At 40.5% G+C, this 21,456-nt stretch overlaps 1 long non-coding RNA gene across 1 annotated transcript; it reads left to right on the forward strand.

Annotated features, from left to right (window-relative positions):
- Window positions 1-16,069: 16,069 nt before the first annotated feature.
- On the forward strand, window positions 16,070-18,941 carry LOC136306144 (uncharacterized). The gene is made up of 3 exons (XR_010725611.1): window positions 16,070-16,397; window positions 16,483-16,592; window positions 16,800-18,941. It is a non-coding gene; the product is annotated as an uncharacterized lncRNA (long non-coding RNA).
- The last annotated feature ends 2,515 nt before the right edge of the window (window positions 18,942-21,456 follow it).

Raw genomic sequence — 21,456 nt, forward strand, 5'->3', positions numbered from 1 at the left:
TGTTGGGTGGGGAAACATAGATTTAATTGCTTTTAATTGGTGTACATTGTTTATTGAATAGAGTTGAAATTAGAACTCACACAAATTTTCCCTTTAAGCAAACTACTTTCTGGTACCAACACAGACACTTAATAAATTGCAATAAATGGTAAGTGTTAACTTTAGGAAGTGTAGATATTAAGTACCCCCTAAAGAGTTCCTGTGCATTATTGGCTGAGGAGTTCATTAATTTGAACAATTGATTAAATTATTGGCAAAAGTTAGACAGAGGTAACTTCCCAAATTGGAAAACTGTTACAAAGTGAGTTTTCCCTAATTAATACCTGTATGGCCAGGGGCTGCCACTATAGTGGCCAGGCATGTTCTCATTGGATTTGGGCAGATGTTAAAGAAACAGTGGGGTGGGCCATTTCATTTATTAAAGTCTTGCCCCAGCCGATGAGCAAACACACAGGGAAGACCACTTCCCTGTCATTCAGAGCTCCCAAAGCCATTGACGCATTCTCCAGTTCCACAACCAGGAGAATCTTCTCCGGTTCCTCCTAGAATCAAAGGCCCCACCAGTCTCAGCAGAGCTCGCAAAGCCTCTCAGCTCTGGTTCCCCATCTGCACACCTTCTCTCTCTCTCTGCAAAACTGGCTTCTTCTTCAGCACTCTGCATTCTCTCTGCTCTCCCTGCAGAACTGCCGGGGCCTACACAGACCCCTCCTCTAGCAAACATTAGCAAAACAGGGGCCCCTCCCAAGCAGGAATGCAATCCACAATTCGCAATCAGCTGCCCTGCTCTGAGGGCAAGCACACACGTGGCTGCCCAGTGCCATTTTTAACAATAAAAGTGAGCAAACTCAAAAAATACAAATTTTACAAACACATTTATCCAACAGTACCCATAAAACTGTACCTCAGATTTCCAAAAGAAGGCAAGTTTATAATTCACATGACAAAATCAAATTACCCAGACTGGGAATATTTTTATAAAATATATGTATTTATGTGCTCATTTATTATTCATTTTCTATACTAAAGGGAATGTACAAATAAAGTCTACTCTTACCAAATTGCTAATACTATCCTTATGAAGATTTAACTCATCTTGATATAGGCCTAAATAAAAATCGCTTGTTGACTTTTACACTGTGAAAGGAAAGCACAAGGTTTAATATAATTTATAATAGTGGAAAATATGTGCTCGCCTGTTCACTGCTCAGTTTGTTATCTCATCTCCAGAAGCAATATTGAACTTTTAAGCTACCTTGAGTCTCTTCTTCTCTTCTAACTTTATTTGATAAGGAATTTGTGCGAATGTCAAATATTACACTAGAAATATTTTCATTGGTGTCAGTGAAATAAAGACTTTAATCTGAGCAGAAGGCTGACCTATCGTCCTGAGCATTCCTGTGCCCCATAATAATGTACAGGGTGGTTTCCTGGTGAAATGTGAGGCACAGACCCCTCAGTTCCCAAAAGCAGGCTCAGGCTCTAAGAGAACCTTCCAAATGAGCTGGCCCCAAGCCCCTCCCCTCTCCTTTATGATGTTGTGTGAAACAAACCCAATCCAGTGTGTTGAGTGCATGCTATGTACAATTTGAGAGAAAACAAAGACAAGTACCCAATGTTGTTAACAATGAGTGTCAAGTCCAATACAAACTCTCTAGTTTCAAATATTGTACCACACGTTTCTGTAGTGCTTCATAGCAATTACCTAAATCCTGATTGTCAGAATTACCTGAGCAACCTGGTGAACTGGAATCCCCAGCCATGGGCCCAGGAATCTGAAATTGAAATTTTAGAAAACTCAACAATGATCCTGATTATCAGCCAGGATCGGCAGCCACTGTTTTTGAGTTTCATAAAGTGAAGAACAATTTGTTTAACCTATTCGTTCTGCTTCAGGTGAAATAACCATAGTGGAATGGAGGGAAATGCCTTAATTAACGTTGAAGTACAGGAGGAAAGTGAGTTTCTCACCCAAGGCTGGGCCCTGAGGGTACAGAGCATGAAGGGGAAGGAGATGGTACTCTCAGCCTTCGTGTGGGTGAATGTTGTTGATTGCTTTATCCTTGTCACCGGGAGTGTCCCTGGCCTCCTCTTGGTCATTAGGATATATTCAGATGGCCCAAATACTGTGAGGGGAAGGTTTTGATCATTCATTTTGGGTGAAATTTTTTTTCTCATCTGTTACATGTAAAGGCTAATATGCTATAACCACAGGCAAAGCCAACCTATAGACAGACAATTCACTGACAAGAGTGAGTGTGAGACCAGGACTGAGCATTAGTATAAATATTCTAAAGCCCTCCCTTTATTGACGAGGATGCTCTAAATCTCTCCCTACCTATGCACTTATCAGTATGTAACTAATCAATTTATTATATAAACCAGATTATGTTAAATTTTGTCTTATACCCTAAGCCAAATTAATCCATTTATTCATTAAATATTTATTGAGTACCAATTATGTGTTACTGCCCTCAGCACTTGGAAAATAAAAATGAATGAAATAGAGAAATTCCGTATTTTGCTGATCAACTGCCCAAGCTATATTACCAGTTACTAATAATTGGACATAACTAGTAGCTTCTTTGGGGATGGGGCTGCTAGTGTTTGCAACTGATCAATAAGTCTAGTGGTCATTTGATTAATGTGACCATTCATTTGATAATGATTTATGGGAGCCTTATGAACTAATTATACCAATTAATCTATATAAATGTACTTTTTAGGTAATGTGTTCCTTTTCTCAGAAAATAAATGATATTCATCTGCTTGCAGGAGGAATTTAGAAAGAGTACAAAGTTTGACATATTTTGACTTTTTACAGAAGCTGTCTGCTTTTATATGAAAGGACAGACACTATTTTCACCCATAGTTATGATTTAGATTCATCAATGCTTAACCAAATACACTATTTTGAAGTCAGTAAGGGTTGTATTGACCTCTCTGCTCTTTTCCGGCTTGCATTTCCTTCATATCACCTTCTTCTCCACTCTCTATCACAGCTTCCTCTAAGGGACAGATTGTAAATATCAGTTGCCCTGTGGGAGGACCGTAGCCAGGGCCTCTTTAACTTGGTCAGCATCTGAATGTAGTCCCGTCCAGCTCATAGTCCCACATGGTCCATTGTCTTGGGAACTTGACACATCTACATTCCCTGCCTGGCTTTTCAGGCACGTGGATGTCCCCGGGCCCAAGATAATGACCTAAGAGCAATGATTCATACTACACTGAGAATTTTACCCTGCGTGTTTCTTGTATAGAGTCTTTGTACTTCGTCTTATTCCTTCTCATAATAAAATGCCAAGCAGGTAAAGGAGGCTTGGAGGGGAGGGAAGCATCCTGTCATGCTGTCACATGCCACCGGTGTGGCCACTAACTCAGCCTGTACACTCCAACCTGTCTGCATTTAGCCATGTCATTCCTTAAATCTATTAGACCTTTAAAAAGAACTTTTAAGAATCACTCATGTTCCCTATTTGATCTATTCTCTTTGTTTTTCACATTAGCTCCTTTCAATACAGGTCGTCGTAGTCCATTCCCAAGGAAAAGCCCATTTTTATGTGCTTGCTTCAAGACTTGGCAAGAGTACACAGTCACTAATAGAATTTTGGTATGTTAATAATTATATTCCTTGGGCTATAAATTCTCTAAGGGAAAAGCTTTCATGTTCAAGACCCCGTTCTGCTGTTAAAAATGGAAGACATTAAAGTGCTGGTAATAGGTAGCTATATTTACCAAACTATAAATTAAAACAGACATTTTTTGAAATGTGTATTGATTAATTTCTTTTTAAGATAAAATTATAAATCCATTATATGTTAACACAAATAACATATTTTTTATTAAAAATAATTCTATCCCCCTCCCCCCCAAAAGAGAGAAGAGTGGTATTGTTTGATTTTTTTTTGCAAATCTTTTTAATATCTAGTTTGATAAAACCAGCTGGAGTCCATTCTGCTTTCACATTTATTTGTCATACATCATGTAGCCTCTGGGAAACTTCACTGCATGCTAATAAGAGAGTGAGAATGAAAATGGCCAGTCTCATGTGAGCTGTGTTACAGTTTTTACCTCTTCTCAGAGCCACTGAAAGAGTTTCAGGGACACCACCACCACCATCACTTTTTGAGACCCTTTGTACTCATAAACTAAAAAATGTGTCAGCGTGGCCCTGGCCGGTTGGCTCAGTAGTAGAGCGTCAGCCTGGCGTGCGGGAGACCCGGGTTCGAATCCCAGCCAGGGCACATAGGAGAGGCGCCCATTTTCTTCTCCACCCCCCCCCTCTCCTTCCTCTCTGTCTCTCTCTTCCCCTCCCGCAGCCAAGGCTCCATTGGAGCAGGGATGGCCCGGACACTGGGGATAGCTCCTTGGCCTCTGCCCCAGGCACTAGAGTGGCTCTGGTCGAGGCAGAGCGACGCCCTGGAGGGGCAGAGCATCGCCCCCTGGTGGGCAGAGCGTTGCCCCTGGTGGGCGTGCCGGGTGGATCCCGGTCGGGCGCATACGGGAGTCTGTCTGACTGTCTCTCCCGGTTTCCAGCTTCAGAAAAATACACACACAAAAAAAAATGTGTCAGCGTGTAGCCCACTCTAGTGCCATTTAGAATAGCAAAATGACAGGAAAAAGTAAATTTTAATGTAGTATACTTTCACTTCTCCAGTCCTGTAGTTAGATGTTTACCTGGTCAGGTACAAAGGTAATGCAAGATAAATTTCACCCAGCACCTCCAGGTCTGTTCTTTGATGGTGTTTGCACAACCAGGATGGTCCTGGTAGGTGGAAAATGACTTGATCTTTAAGTCTTTATTACACCCATCCTCAGCGAAGGGAGTTCATGACTCCTGGCATGGGTCCTTCCGGCAGATAGAGGAATCCTGTAAATTCTATTCAGAATGATGTTTTTCATGTTTAATATAAAATTACAAAGGAGAAATTGTATTGAAACACAGGCAATAATATATATTTTAATTAAGATATATTAATATGTGTTTTTGACTAACTCAAAATAAAATCGAATGAAAGAAAAAGAACAGTATCATGTCAAAGTAGTAGCGTGCATAAAATATATTTCAAAATAGCTGAAACAAGTGAATAGTATTATGAAAATATCTCTTATTTTTATTGTGACAAAGTTAGATGCTACTAATATTTCTGTTTTCTGTTGCCTACATTTGGAGTAAACGTATAGAAGCAATTTTTTAACCCATCTTTTTTTTTTACAAACTCTCTGAAATCTATCCATAGACACCTTTAAGGTTAATGAACTCTAGGTTCAGGAATTTAAAGAATGTTCTTCTAGAGAGCCATGGTTCTCATGTGATGCATGACCAGAAATGTCACAATCACCTGGAAACTTGTTAGAAATACAAGTTCGCAGGTCCTACCCCAGACCTGCTCAACCAGTAACTGGTGGTGAAACCCAACAATTCATGTTTCTCAAGGTGCTGCTGTGCACACATGTTTGGGAGCCGCTGTCCAGCAGTCTGTTCTACTCAAAAACACAGTGCTTCTTGCATTGAGGAAAGGGCTGGAGCAAAATGGAACCTTCTTAGAGTTCGTGAAAAATCCCCTGAACAGGAAGACGGATGCAGAAATTATTGAACACTAGCATGACCGGCGGTGGCACAGGGTGGCCGAGCGTGGACCTGGGATGCTGAGATGTCAGGTTTGAAACCTGAGGGGGCCATCCTGAATGTGAGCTTATCCAGCTTCAGTGTGGGCTTGCCAGCTTGTGTACAGGGTTGCCAACCTGAGTGTGGGATCATTAGCATGATCCCAAGGTCACTGGTTTGAGCCCCAAGTTTATTGTCTTGAGCTCAAGGTTGCTGGCTTAAGCAAGGGATCACTGGCTTAGCTGGAACAACCTGGTCAAGGCACATATGAAAAGCAATCAGTAACAACTAAAGTAGAATAGCTACGAATTGATGCCTCTCCTCTCTCTCTCTCTCTCTTCCTGTTTCTCTCTCTTTCTCTCTCTCTCACTTTATAAATTTTATTGAATACTAGAAAAATAAAAGAGGATTTACAGACCATCTATTCCAGAAGTGGCATATTGTTACATGTTAAACAATGACTCCAGTGTAAATTAGTATATTGAAAATTGCTTAGTTTAAGAGTGAGGTCTTGATTGAATTTGAATATATATGAATGAATGAATTGTGTCATTATCAGCTATGATGTATGAATGTATGTAGGGATGGAAGAAGAATAACAACCCTCGTGAAGTACAGCCTGTCCGTAAAGTCATGGTGCACTTTTGACTGGTCACAGGAAAGCAACAAAAGACGATAGAAATGTGAAATCTGCACCCAAGAAAAGTAAAACCCTCCCAGTTTCTGTAGGATGATGTGGCAGCATGTGCGCATGCGCAGATGATGATGTAACACCGTGTATACAGCAGAGCAGTCCATGGCCATGTCAGTCGAGATGTGGACGGTACAGAGGAAAGTTCAGTGTGTTCTGTGGCTCGCTAAATTCAAATCTGTGACCAAAGTGCAATGTGAATATAGGGGCATTTATAATGAAACACCACCACATAGGAATAACATTACTCAGTGGGATAAGCAGTTGAAGGAAACCGGCAGTTTGGTGGAGAAACCCCGTTCTGGTAGGCCATCAGTCAGTGACAAGTCTGTAGAGGCTATACGGGATAGCTACCTAAGGAGCCCTAAAAAGTCTGTGTGTGAGCCCACATCGAACTGCACTGAATAGGTATGAAACTGGGAGGGTTTTCCTTTTATTTGGTGCAGATTTCACATTTCTATCATCTTTTGTTGCTTTCCTGTGACCGGTCAGAAGTGCACCATGACTTGACGGACATGGTATATGTGGTTTCCCAAATATATCCAACTCTTCACCTTTAATTGAAAAAGAAATGAGATAGGGATGTTAAGGGACATGCAAAAAGCCAAAAGTTAGTTTCAGATCCTGAACTGGATGGACACTCTGGACATCTGATGCACAATCTAATACTGATACTTTCACATATGACACAGCCCATATTTGTAGTTTTTACATACTCTAATCCTGACTCTTTTCCAAAAGACAGTCATTCCTCTGTAAGATTTTATAAATCAGGTAAATAACTTCCTCGGAGCTGACTACAGTATTCTATTTAACGATGACAAGTGGCAGTTTAACTTCTTTCTTTACATATTATTCAAAACAGGCAAGTCCCAAACAGACAAGACATGAACAATTATTTAAGGAAGACAACTTGAGACATTAATTGAAATAATTTATTGAATCCAAAGGTAATGATGTTCTTAAATATATAAGAAGAATAAAAAAGAAACAGATTATTTTCTTGAATGGAGACATGTAATTCAATGTAACAGTTAAAATGAAAGAAAAGGAAATTGAACATGAAAGGAAGCGTTCTGACTGTAAATACTAATGAATAATGCAGCTCACTTCAAGGGAGATGCTAGAAGATCTGTTATACTTGGGAAGCTTAGAATAATTTCTCACGGCAAGATTTTATTTCATAAAGCTGTGGGTTGGATGAACAGCTTGTTGCTTTTGTGCCTAATTGTTATATCTGTGAATTTAACAAACTTTCAAGATCACGTTGCTTAAACACTTTTATAAAACCTGTTGTCCAAACCCCTCTAGTAATACCAAGTAACATTTCACACAGATCTTAAAATAAGAAAAATAAATTCTCTTAAAATAAAGGTCATTTATTTCCCATGTATTTTATTTAAATGACATTTCATAAATAGAAAAATATTAAAATTATTCATGAAGCAATTGCTACAGAAGAATACTGAAATTAAATAAAATAAAACTATCTTGTACAAAATTTATGGGGACCTGTCAAAAATATGTTAAATACTCAAAGAATATTTAACCTATGATACCCAATAAGAGCAGAGAAAAATAATACATGAGGAGAGTCAAGGTTACTGTAAGAAATGTGTGCATTGAAATAAAAGACCATGATAATGGAAGTGCTCATATATTTGTTCACACTATTCTCATGGAAAAGCTTTTGAATAGACCTCCAAGTCTCACAGAAAGAAAATAATAAAGAAGTCTAGTTCAACTGCTGCGGAGACTTTATAGGCCTAACAATTTTTTTATGGAAATGTTTAAGTTAAATGACTCATGGTCCTGAGAAATATTTCATGTTCAAAGTCACATATTGGGTTGATCACTACTGCCACAAACATTTGCCTAGATTCAACAAATAACTCAATTAGCATGTTTGGAAAAATTAACAAAATCCGTAGAATAACTTTGAAAAGAAGGGACTTCAGAGGTCATGAAATCATAGAAAATATAATCATAAACTCTGGATTCAGGATGAAAATTAGCAGTCTATATTATAATTATTCCTCATAGCATTTTCTTTTTCCTTTTGCCTTGCTCTTTATTGACTGAACACATTCTTAAACGCTATAGTCATACATTTCTACTTTTTTAAGCAAATAATTCTAAGCATAAATTAATTACACATTTATTAATGACTCAGAGTTGTCAGCTTAAAGGAGAATGACTTAGTTGTCTTTTTTTTTTTCTATTGCTGTGTAACAGATGCTCACATATTAGTAATTTGAAAAAGACCTATATGGGTCTCAGGTGCCTGGCAAATTTTAGCTAGTCCTTTGCACCAGCTTAGTCTCAAAGGCTGAATTCAAGGTATTTGCCAGCTGTGTCCTCATCTGGAGGTATCACTAGGGCCACTCTTCCATCAGGCTGTTGGCAGAATTCATTTCCTGTTGGTTGCTTATGGGACTGATGTCCCTATTACCCTGCTAGCTGTCATCAGGACTTCGTCTCTTTCCAGAGGCTGCTCTTGCCCCTCTATCTCAGGAATGGAGAGCTTTCTTGTCTCAAATCTTTCTCATACTTCAATTCTAACTTCTTCTGAAACCAGCTTATACCATTAGGTCAGGTCCACTTGAATAATCTCCTTATCTAAAATCAATTGTGTCGCCTGAACTGTGGTGGCGCAGTGGATAAAGCATCGACCTGGAAATGCTGAGGTCGCCGGTTCGAAACCCTGGGCTTGCCTGGTCAAGGCACATATGGGAGTTGATGCTTCCAGCTCCTCCCCCCCCTTCTCTCTCTCTGTCTCTCTCTCCTCTCTCTCCCTCTCTGTCTCTCTCTCCTCTCTAAAAATAAATAAATAAAATTTTAAAAATGATTTAAAAAATAAATAAAATAAAATCAATTGTGTCATGTAGTGTAATCTAATCCTGTGAGTTAAATGAAATGTATTCATAGTCCAGGGAATTGTTCAGGGTATATTGGGGTGGGAAATCTTGGAGGTAATCTTAGAATTGTGCCTGCCACACGGTTCTATGGGGTAGTGAGAACATAGGTTGGGAAATCTGGTGGAAAAGGGTTTAAAAGCCTAACTTTATCAACTGGTATGTAACAGGTGCTTAATAAATACCCAATTGAATTATAAATAAGTGAATAAATTAGCAGGGAATAAATAAATGAAAGAAATTAACATTTAAAAACCTGTCATCTAAAAAAGAAAAATAATAACATCTAATTGAAGGAAATGATACGAGAAAAGCTCGGCACATGTGACATTTAGTAAAGTTGTATCTAGTATTAGATTTTTTTTACAGCGGTAATACCTGGGTTTGTCATTTCATAATGACTTAATTTCCCCCATTTGCTGTAGCAGTCTGCTGTTAACATCAACCGTGATTCTGCTGCCCTTTTGACTACTTTTCCTCCTTTTTGCCTTATTTATAGAGCCCATGGCTCTACTCCGTGTTTTAAAGCCTAAAAACATTAAGAGACAATTTTAGTGTTTTCTTCCTTGTGCTTGGTAAATTAACTGTATCAATCAGAAAAATAGAATGACAGCAAGTAAAAAAAAACAACCCACATTTTTCATATATATTTTTCATGCTATGTGTCACAAATAGGTCATGGATCTGTTCCATGTTCCAGGATCCAGGCTGATGGGACAGCCTTCAGAGGGACATTGCTGGTCTCAAAGCAGAGAGAAAAGAAGCATGGCAGACTACTACTCAATGGCTTGTAAAGCTTCTGCTCAAACATGGCACACAGGTGTTCCTGGGTACCCTAAATCGTATGACCAAGGGTAACACCATAGTGATAGGCAGGTATGTTCCCCTCAGAAAGGGGAGCAGAGTATTTTAATGTGCTTGATCTAATTTTGGTGGTCATCTCTGTATACTCTGCTGTTCTCAGTTGTGCTGCTCCTGTTTGCTTTATGTTCAGGGTTGCTTTATTGCCACTCCAATGTCCTTGGTCTGTGTTTTGTGAAGCTTTGTGGAAGGGAAAATATTCAGCTTCTTTCATCATTTATCTCAGAAAATATGTTATTTTAGTAAAACACAAAAAAAAATAATATTCTGAGAAATATTGATTATTTTTAAATAGTTCAGAAGTCTATTTTTATGTATGTTAGCCATTTTTATTTGTTGAGGAACATAGCCATATTCCATTCAGAACCTTTTAAAAATAAAAAAGTAATGCTTTAGAAACCACACCGGTCAATAGCATTTATTGGAAAGTGAGATGAGTCAGAAGTACACTTATTCTTTAGTACTGTCCAGAGTTTAAAATCTCAATTTATGCTTTCAGACAATTTCAAAGAAACTTCCCACAGCAGCTTCAGTGAGTAAAAGTAGATTGCATTATTATCTCTACTGTTTTCACTGAAGAAGCAGAATGTACAATGTAACATAAAAACCTGGATAGACAGCAGTTTGTACTTGTCAATAGGGAATTAGACATTTCAGAATACTAGCCACAAAATCATGTCTTATTACTTTAACAATATATTAACCATAGGTCAAATTATGGTTAAGGACTCTAAGATAACTTCATAATTTAAAAAAAAAATCATGTAGAAACATTTCTCTGAAAACATAAGGGAATTTCTCTGTAGTATTGAATGCTTCCTTAATTTTATCTGAGACACAGATACCCCCTTGTGGTAGCAGGTGGGCATTTGCAGTGACTTTTTAAAGAAAAATGCCAGCTTGCCTGGCACAGGCAGGGCCTTTCAGGTGGAACAGGACCGGGGCCACTCGACTTCAGAGGCCTTCAGTGTATGTGTATATTGTGAAAAAAAAAAGTCTAAAAGGAATGGAACATTATACAATGCATTTTTAAAAATTATAGCATATAGGGCCCTGGCCAGTTGGCTCAGCGGTAGAGCGTCGGCCTGGCGTGCGGGAGACCCGGGTTCGATTCCCGGCCAGGGCACATAGGAGAAGCGCCCATTTGCTTCTCCACCCCCACCTCCTCCTTCCTCTCTGTCTCTCTCTTCCCCTCCCGCAACTAAGGCTCCACTGGAGCAAAGATGGCCCGGGCGCTGGGGATGGCTCCTTGGCCTCTGCCCCAGGCACTAGAGTGGCTCTGGTTGCAGCAGAGTGATGCCCCGGAGGGGCAGAGCATCGCCCCCTGGTGGGCAGAGCGTTGCCCCTGGTGGGCGTGCTGAGTGGGTCCCAGTCGGGCGCATGCGGGAGTCTGTCTGACTGTCTCTCCCCGTTTCCAGCTTCAGAAAAATACAACAACAAAAAAATTATAGCATACAAAAATGCAATGGAACATAATTTTGCTCTTTAAAATGAGACAAAATAAAAATATATTAACTTACAGTGTATGATTGGCTATATAGTCTATTAATGGGACCAGATTAAAAATATACAATAATCAGTTCCCAGGGAAGTCAGTTTATCTTTGTGATTGTGGCAAGCTATTCTTCTTAAGAGAGATTAATAAAACTCTATATTTGGTTCCCCTGTTATTATCTCAATTCCTGGCCTTAGCTCCAGACCCCACCCTGCATAATCTTGTGAACAGATAAATTGTCTCAAAAGACAACTATAAACTAAGAGAAAAAAAAAAGCCTCTTGTATTCATCACATTACAGGGCTTGCTCTGTTCCCTTCTGTTTCTCTCTTGCGTTACTTGGTTCTGTGGTAACGATGAAAAATAAAAATAAAGTAGACAAAGTGCTTTGGACAGGAAGTAGGCAGCCCCCTATAACTTGCATGTGGACAAGCATCACTGAGGTATTCACTAAGATTTCAGATTCCTCAGGTCTAGAGCCAAAGTTTCTGACTTAGAGAACTGAGTTGTGGTCGTATAAAACTGATTTTTAACTGAGTTTATTGAGGTGACATTGCTTCACAAAGCAATACGGGTTCTAAGTGTACAACTCAGTAAAACATCATCTGCATGCTGTATTGTGTGCCCACCACCCTGCAAGTCTCTTTCCGTCCCCATTTCCCCCGCTTTGCCCACCTAGAACTCTCACCACACTCCTCTGTGTCTATGTGTTATATCGATATATGTGTGTGTGTGTGTGTTTTTGCTTAATCCCTTCGCCTTCTATCATCCAGCCCCCCAATCCTCCCTCTGAAAGCTGTCTGTCTGTTCCATGTGCCCATGTCTATGTCTCTACTTTGTTCATCAGTTTATTTTGTTCCTTAGATTCCACATATAGCCTGACCAGGCGGTGGCGCAGTGTATAGAGCATCGGACTGGGATGCAGAGGACCTAGGTTAGAGACCCCGAGGTCGCCAGCTTAAGTGCGGGCTCATCTGGTTTGAGCAAAAAAGCTCACCAGCTTGGACTCAAGGTCGCTGGCTTGAGCAAGAGGTTACTCAGTCTGCTGAAGGCCCACAGTCAAGGCACACATGAGAAAGCAATCAATGAACAACTAAGGTGTTGCAACAAAAAACTGATGATTGATGCTTCTCATCTCTCTCTGTTCCTGTCTGTCCCTGTCTATCCCTCTCTGACTCTCTCTCTCTGTCTCCGTAAAAAAATAAAAATAATAAAAAAATAAAAATAAGATTCCACATATAAGTGAGATTATATGGTATTTGTCTTCCTCTGACTGGCTTATTTTACTTAGCATAATGATCTCCAGGTTCACAGAAAGGTAAGATTTCCCTTTTTTTTAAAAAAGGCTGAGTAGTATTCTGCTGTGTAAAAAGGAACCACAGCTTTTCCAGATTATGGCTATTGTAAAAAACGCTGCAATGAGTATAGAGGTACGTGTATTCTTTTGAATTGGCGTCTTGGGGTTCTTAGGCTACCCATTTCAGGGTTTTTTCTGGGTCCATTTGGCTAGAGGAATAATTCTTAGACCAGGCTGTGGGATCACCTGGGGAGCTTTAAATATCTTATTCCCAGAACCCACCCTACAGTACTTCAGTCAGAATTTCTCAAAAACAGCCCAGGCACCCCCTGCTGAGTCTAGCCTGTAGCCAAGTTGAGAACCACTGAGTTAGAGAGCACACAAGCAAGGGTGTCTAAGCCCAGTCGGTTTGAGGCCAACGGGGACACCCCTCGGGTTCAACAAGGTCATGTTTATTGACTGCAATGAGAATGATTGACAAAGGAACAGTGATGTCTCACTAAACAAAGGCGAAGGCAGAGTTATTTTAAGACATAGGAGTTGGGTGGAGTTGTGTTTGGATGGGCTTAAAGGAAAACTGGGCTGTGTAAAGGGATCAACTTCAGGTCTGCACTGCCAAGTGGACCCGGAGCCCTGCTTTTTTAGGGACATAGTGTTGACATGGATGTGCACTGTTGTATTCAGAAACCCTTTCTCAGAAGTTCTGCCTGTTGGGTTGCCAATCAAGACTGCTTTTCCATGTCAGTGTGATTTGAACAAGAGAAGCATATTGCTTTCTTACTGATGTGATTTCCAAGAACAAAGTTTCTGACAGCCTGTGGTTTTGAAAAACAAAGTTCTTCAGTGTGTAAAGAAAGCAGCAGTCACTCAAAGAAGGGGACACTTTACACTCACAGTGTGTTTTGGGGAGAAATAGTAAATCCTATTAACTTTGCAGCTGGCTTCATTCCAGCCTTTTAAGTGGCAAGGCAGATGTTTGCAGCCTGAGCCAGTTGTTACCTTTACTAACATAACCTCAGGGTTGTTTCCAGAAGGAAGATGGGACAGGAAAAGGCGTCCTAGCATGTGAGCACGTAGATGTTACTCATGCATCAATTCAACAAAGATTTATTAGGTGCCTAGCAATGTTCTAGGTCCTGTGTTAGGGTCCTGGAAACTGGGTGATGAATGAAAATCAGTCTGTCCGCAAGAAACTTACACACTGCTTGGAGAAAAACAGTTAAATAGGAGATTCCAACAGAGTATAAAGTGCTGTAACTCAGCTCTGGCCAAATAGCTCCATTGGTTAGAACACTCTCCTGAAGCACAGAGATTGCTGGTTCTGATGCCCAGTCAGGGCTCATACAGGAACAGACCTATGTTCCTGTCTCTTTCTTTCTCTCTAAAATCAATCAATAATTTTTAAAAAGTGGTCTAACTTAAAAAAAAAACCGCTAACACTTGGCTTAGGAATGGGTGCCGTAAACATTGAACCAGTCTTGGGTGTTCAGGGAACTGGGAAAACATGACCTAAGGTTATGGAAGAGAGAGGACTGGGGTAGAGGGGTAAAAACCCAGGGGCAGAAATTCGGAAGAAGAAAAACAACTTTAAAAACAGAATCATCAAAAAAACCCCACAAAAAAACCAGAATCATCTAGGTTCTGATCCAGGTCTAGCACTGGGTGGGTATCCCTGTAACTCCAAGATGTAGTTTTCTCATTTGTAAAGTAAGGGTAACAAAAGAAACATTTGTGAGTGCCGAGCAGAGTTCTAAGTGATAGGACTGCATCAATAAACATAAGGCACAAGCTCCTGGACCCTCACATAGCATGCAGGTGGGGGGTTCCAAAAGAGTAAATAATAACCATCATTAAAATGTCAAGTGTGCCCTGGCCAGCTGGCTCAACGGTAGAGCATTGGCTGGCATGTGGATGCCCCGATTCCAATTCCCAGTCAGGGCACACAGGTAAAGTGAGCATCTGCTTCTCCCCCCTCCTCCTCCACCTTCTCTCTCTCCCTCTTTCTTTCTCTCTCTCTCTCCCCCTTCCCACAGCCATGGCTCCATTGGTTTGGGGCACTGAGGATGGCTCCATGGAGCCTCCACCTCTGGTGCTAAAAGTAGTTTGGTTGCCAGCATGGCCCTGGATGGGCAGAGCATCAAGCCCAGATGGGGGTTGTTGGGTGGATCCCAATCAGGACACATGTGGGAATCTGTCTCTCATCTCTCTACTTCCCCTCCTCTTGCTTGGAAAATAAGAAAAACAAGAAAAGTAAAGTATGTACTATGTTATACAATAAATGCAGAGTGGTGGATCAGAAGTGCCAGTGGAGGAAACCTGGGACCAGTAGTTAGTTGAGAATTAAATAAAGTGACATCTGTCAAAGCACCTAGACAAGGCACAGGGCCATGCTGATGAGGTCAGCTCACAGAAGCCGTGCTTGGCTCAGCTGCGGGGAAACAGGAGAACCACATGTTGGTCAAGTAAGTCTACAAACTATGATTTTTATGTTTGCTCACTTACAGTTTGCATTGGGGGCTGGGCAGCACCAGGTATATGTGGGTCTGTGAAATTGCAGATTACCTTCCTGCTTGGGAAGGGCCATTATTTTGCTAATGTTTGCTGGAGCAGACATTTTCGCGCCAGAAAGTTTTGAAAGGAAAGAGCAGAAGAGGAAGAGAGATTCTGCCCCCACCACTGAGAGGTGGAGTAGGATTTCCTTTTCCTCCCTGATCCCTTGCCCTCCTTGGCTTTCTTGTGACTTACTTGTCTTGGTGAGACACCAACAAACAGAATGGCCCGCCATCCTCCACCTCCGCTGTTCCATCTGCCCGAATTCAATGAGACCCTTCATGTGAATGGCCACGATGGCAGCAGCCCTTGGCCTTCTACCTGCCGTAGCCACTGTTTCGGCCTTACCTGTTATTTCCCTTATCTTCTGAACTATTGCTCTTCCAACCTCAAATGGCCTGCTCTGTACCTTGGACAAACTTCTCGTTGCATACTACAGTCTGGGTTATAATGTTTTATTGGAACAGGAAGAAACAGATTTTTGCCAAACAATTAAATAGCCAAATTAAGGAGTCTTTATTTTAAAGCCGGCAACTGCAGGGAGACCTCAGTCACTCAAATCATGTGGCCCCAAACAGTTGGAAGTTAGCTTTTAAAGACAGAATTACACAGTGATCGGGGACTGGGGAACAAGGGGAGCCTAGCAGTAAAACGAAGCAGTAAAACAAGCTCATTTACAATGCTTATCTGTAGGACTAATTCAGGAAGAAACATTCTGGGAACACCTGCAACCTCGTAGTACTAGCCCAAGGCCACAACCTGCAAAACCAGCCTCAAGGCCAGTAGAGAGTCTTTTAGAAAAAGTGCTGAAAGTCTCTTTGTTTTATAGAAAGTGAATTCTGCTGAAAGTCTCTTTGTTTTAGGGAAAGTGAATTCTGCTGCTTCATTTCAATAACTCAGAGGGGATTCCTCACTGAGACTATTTCTGGGCAAGTCAGCAGTTGGCTTTTCTTGCAAACAGTGACAGTGTTGCAGAGTTTAAGGTAAGGCCCTCTTTTGCTTATTATGTTCTTCGTTTCTCTTAATTTTTTCTTCCCCCATTATGTTATGCCTTGCTTCAAACCAAAGGTTGACTGAAACACGGATTCTCAACACCCTCTGTACGGCCAGAGGCCGTGGCCACGCAGGTTCACACTGGATTCGGGCAGACGGTAAAGGAACTGTGGAGCCAGATAATGGTGAGCCGTTCAGTTTACTAAAGTCTCATAAGGGCGGACAAGCAAGCAGGCAGGGAAGACCACTTCTCTTTCTCTCTCCAGACTCTCCCGGACTCCTAGGCCCCCACCAGCCTCAGCACTCTTCAGCCAAAACAGGCCAGGCCGAAATCTCAGGGCTCCCAAGCCCCTCAGCCCCCCCCCCCCCCCTCTCTCTCTCTCTTTCTCTAGTTTCTCCAGGAAAAACAGGCTGGGGGGAAAACCACTTCTCCAGCAAACAATCGCAAACAGTGGCCCCTCCCAGGCAGGAAGTCAGTCCACAGTTTGCAATCTGCCCCCTGGAAGACAAGGACCCGCAGCCTTCCGTAGACTGTACGCTCACGGCGCTGCCCCAGTACAAGCCAGCAAACCTGAAAACAACACTTGTTTACCCATCACCCTTCCTTAAGGTCTGTGGCACTCTGTTCTGAAATCCAGTTGTAGCATTTCTGTGCTCTCCTAGCCCTCCGTCTCATAGCTAGCAATATGTAGAAGGAATTTTTTTTTTTGTATTTTTTCTGAAGTTAGAAGCGGGGAGGCAGTCAGACAGACTCCGGCATGCGCCCAACTGGGATCCACCCAGCATGCCCACCTGGGGACGATGCTCAGCCCCTCTGAAGGGTTGCTCCGCTGCAATCAGAGCCATTCTAGTGCCTGAGGCAGAGGCAGTGAAGCTGTCCTTAGTGCCTGGGCCAACTTTGCTCCAATGGAGCCTTGATTGAGGGAGGGGAAGAGAGACAGAGAGGAAGGAGAGGGGGAGGGGTGGAGAAGCAGATGGGTGCTTCTCCTATGTGCCCTGACTGGGAATCGAACCCAGGACTTCCACACACCAGGCCAATGCTCTACCGCTGAGCCAGCCAGCCAGGGCTTAGAAGGAATTTTGTTTCTCACACTTACCACAATGGAGGACAGAAGTAAGGGATGCTGAGTGCCCTGCAATGTAGGCGCCATTGAGAAATATCTCATTGAAAATGCTAATAACACCTCCATTTAGAAACATTTCTTAAGTTATAAAAATAGAACTTTCTCCACCAAATTTGGGGTATTTTAAAAATTGAATTATACAGCCATCAATGTCTATCTAACTTATTTTGTTGGTACAGTACTTCTAATTTACTCTAAAATATTTCAGAATATACAATGTGATATTATGTATGTGTTCATTTAAGCTACATTTTTAAGGAATAATCAATTGCTCTAATAAAAAATTTACACTCTAAATATGGTAAGCATTTGATGAAGATAACTGTGGTTTAATATCACAGGTTTTGTTAATTAGAATAATATATATCTAGTTTACCTATAAAATTTGGTGCTTAATAATTAGCAAAATGGTAGTTATAAGGGCTTTCTATTAATGAAATTGTTGTTATTCAAGATACATAGATTAGTGGTATATATAGTAAAACCATTCTTACCCTCCAGTATAAGAGCAGGCACCTCAGTAACGAGGTCCAAGGTAGTTACTTGCTAAAAGGTCCTATTTTGCAGCTACTGTTTTGAAGGGTTCTTGATATGCCTGAGTAGTCAAGCTGCGGCAAAGTAGCTCTAATTATTGATGACTACGGATAACTGCTGAAAAAAAGAAATATAATATATATATAGAGAGAGACACACACATATATATAATTGCCATATGTCTGTGTATATATATAATATATATTATATATATATGGTGATACAGAAATATATATATACACATATTTTGCACCACCATTTTATGTTAGGTTAATTTTCAATAGTGCCCTAATCTGTCATTCTCTTAAATAAGTCTAAGAGAGCATGTAACTAATTGAGCTGGGACAAATATCAATGATGTCCACATTGCGCTCCCCTCCTAGCTCTTGTCACTTCCCCGTCCCCATCCTCAAAACCAACATCTATTTGCACCAATGATATGAATTAGAAATGTTGTTTTGCAAAATGAGAACTAGAAATATAGAAAGTTAGAATAATGGGGGAAAAAAAGAACTATATTCATTTCCTTCTTTCTCCTTAATCTGGTAGAAGCATACATTTGAATCCTGGCTATGTTGCTTACTTGTGATTTTAGGCAAGGCACTCAATTTCTCCAATGTCTATTTTCTTCTCTTATAAAATGAGGCCGTATATCTACCTCACAAGAAGGTCAGAGAATGAAATGAGTGGATACTTGTGAAGAACTAAGCATCAAGAGCCGTGTTCATTACGGGCAATGAACAGCATGATCTCGTTCACTCTTCCTTTAAACAGAAAACATAACGCAGGGGTCTGTTTCTTGCTTTTGTTCTCCCGGCATTGAACAGATAGCCCGACCCAGAGTTTGTGTTCAATATATATCCATGAATAAATGAATTCAACATGCTTTTGTTGGGATTTATTTTTTTTATACCAAAGGCTCTCTGACATTCTGGAAATCTGTCCACATGTCTGCTATGTATTTTTTCTTTCTGATACTTTTTGAAATGGTCATGTCAATACACTCTTCATTAGTATAGGAAATGCACTCTTCATTAGTAGAGGAAATATACTTTTCATTAGTAGAGTAAAAGATTTAATTCAATACCTTCTTTCCTCAATAGAGCAATTGAAGACAGTTCAGGCTTACCCAGGAGGTAGAATTTCATGTTATGTGCTTCGAGTTCATTCATTTTATATATATATATTTGAAAATACTGTTCTGTTGAGAATCTTTATCACCTAATGATTAGAATATAAAATGACAATTTGGCAATGTGTACCAAGGGTCTTAAAAATGTTCCTAGCAAGTAATCTCATTTTTAAAAGTTTATTTTAATGAAACAATAATTCATATACCTAGGTAGAAAAGTGGTCACTGCAGTATTATTTTTGTGAAAAGAAGGAAATTACCTGCATATATGATAAGAGGGAGAAAGTTAAGATAATTAGGATAACTAAATTCTCTTAGATATAATATATACTTAGAAGAAATAAATATATGTTTACTAAAAGGCATGTGCAGATGTTCATAAAAACTCTATAATAACTGCAAACTGAAATCTACTGAAATGCTACCTACAGTGAAATAGCCATGCAATGTTTAATATATGCATATAGTGGAATATTATGTATTAATAAGAAGGAACAAACTATTGCCAAACAACATGGATGAATTTTAACAACATGAATTAAAAAAAGCCAGACATAAAAAAAGTATACTGTATCATTCCATTTCCAAAATTTCAAAAATAGGTAATACTAAATTAATAGGTCAGTGCCATAAAATGGAATTTCATGCAGCTATTAAAACATTCAAAAACATTGGAAAATGCTCATGATATAATAAAATACAGCAATGTTTTAAACTGTATATATAAGATATGACCTCATCTAAAAATATATATATGTGTAAGTTGCAATGAGAAGTACCAGTCAGGGTCTCCATACGAAACATATACACTCAAATTAAGATACTTAGAGGAGGCTCTGTCTTCAAAGGGGGCAGAGTATAGAGGAACCACAAAGGATAGCGTGGCAATAGAGCTGTTACTACCCCAGACCTACACAAAACGCAGGAGGGACTGCAGAGAGAGGTGAGAAGCAGTGACCTCTGGCTGAGGGACACAGCCTGGCCATGGTCAATTCAAAGGGGCGAAGAAAAGGAATAGTCTAACTCCTTCCCTCCCCCATCCCAATCTCCATTACCCCAAACCTGCGAGAAACCAGAGGCATGGCTGATGTGGTCCCTGTGGTCAGCCCTGCAAACAAAGAACAGGGTGGACCAAGGTGGGGGTGTGGGTGACGTACTGAGCACGTGGGCTCATGCCGTGTATGGGACTGATTCCTTTGATTACCTAGGGCAGAGGAGGTGTTACCTTTATTTTTTTTTTTTACTATTGCAATAATATATGCATTTTTTTAGTCTGGATGGTTGTACGTGAATAAGTGTGCTTGTGTGCAAGAGGTAGGAGTGGCGTGTACTTGAGGGCATGTGTGTGATAGAATATGCATGCCTGTGAGGGTGTGCAGGTGGATGTGTGTGTTTGTATGTGTAAAGGGGATTACATGTGTTTAAGGATGTTAGAAGTGTAGGGGGTATGGGTGTGTGTGTGTACGAGTGAGCATGCTTGTGGGGGTGTGAGGGCATGCAGAGGGGATGTGAGATGGTCTAGTAAGGGAGTGGGTGATATGTGTGAAGGGGCCCCTGTGTGGTAGTGTGTGTGCATGTCAGCACACAGGGGAGTGCGACTTTATACATCTATATGCATGGAACTAGAAACAAGTCCTTCCAGGAAAAAAAAAAAAGAAACATTGAAAGAAAACACAACAAAAATGTTTATAACAGTAATCCCTAGTATTAGAAAGAAGAGAATTTTATTTTCTTTACTTTTTTTTGTTATCATGTTGTCAGAAAAACAATGAACATTTCAATTGGTTTCTTCATTCCAAAAATACTTGCAAAATATTGTACTTTCTGTAAAAATCATGAAAATCTTGACTTGTAAATGTCTCTTAATTGAAAGGTGTTTGAAAAGAAGAATCCCCTTTTTATTTTTATTTTATTTTATTTTTTTAACAGAGATAGAGAGTCAGAAAGAGGGACAGATAAGGACAGACAGGCAGAAACAGAGAGATGAGAAGCATCAATTATTAGTTCTTTGTTGCGACACCTTAGTTGTTCATTGATTGCTTTCTCATATGTGCCTTGACCGTGGGTCTTCAGCGGACCGAGTAACCCCTTGCTCGAGCCAGTGACCTTGTGTCCAAGTTGGTGAGCTTTGCTCAAACCAGATGAACCCGTGCTCAAGCTGGCAACCTCAGGGTCTCGAACCTGGGTCCTCCGCATCTCAGTCCGACACTCTATCCACTGCACCACTGCCTGGTCAGGCTAGAATCCCCTTTTTATATA

The sequence above is a fragment of the Saccopteryx bilineata genome, chromosome 5 (genome assembly GCF_036850765.1).
Source record: "Saccopteryx bilineata isolate mSacBil1 chromosome 5, mSacBil1_pri_phased_curated, whole genome shotgun sequence".
Taxonomy (NCBI): Eukaryota; Metazoa; Chordata; class Mammalia; order Chiroptera; family Emballonuridae; genus Saccopteryx; species Saccopteryx bilineata.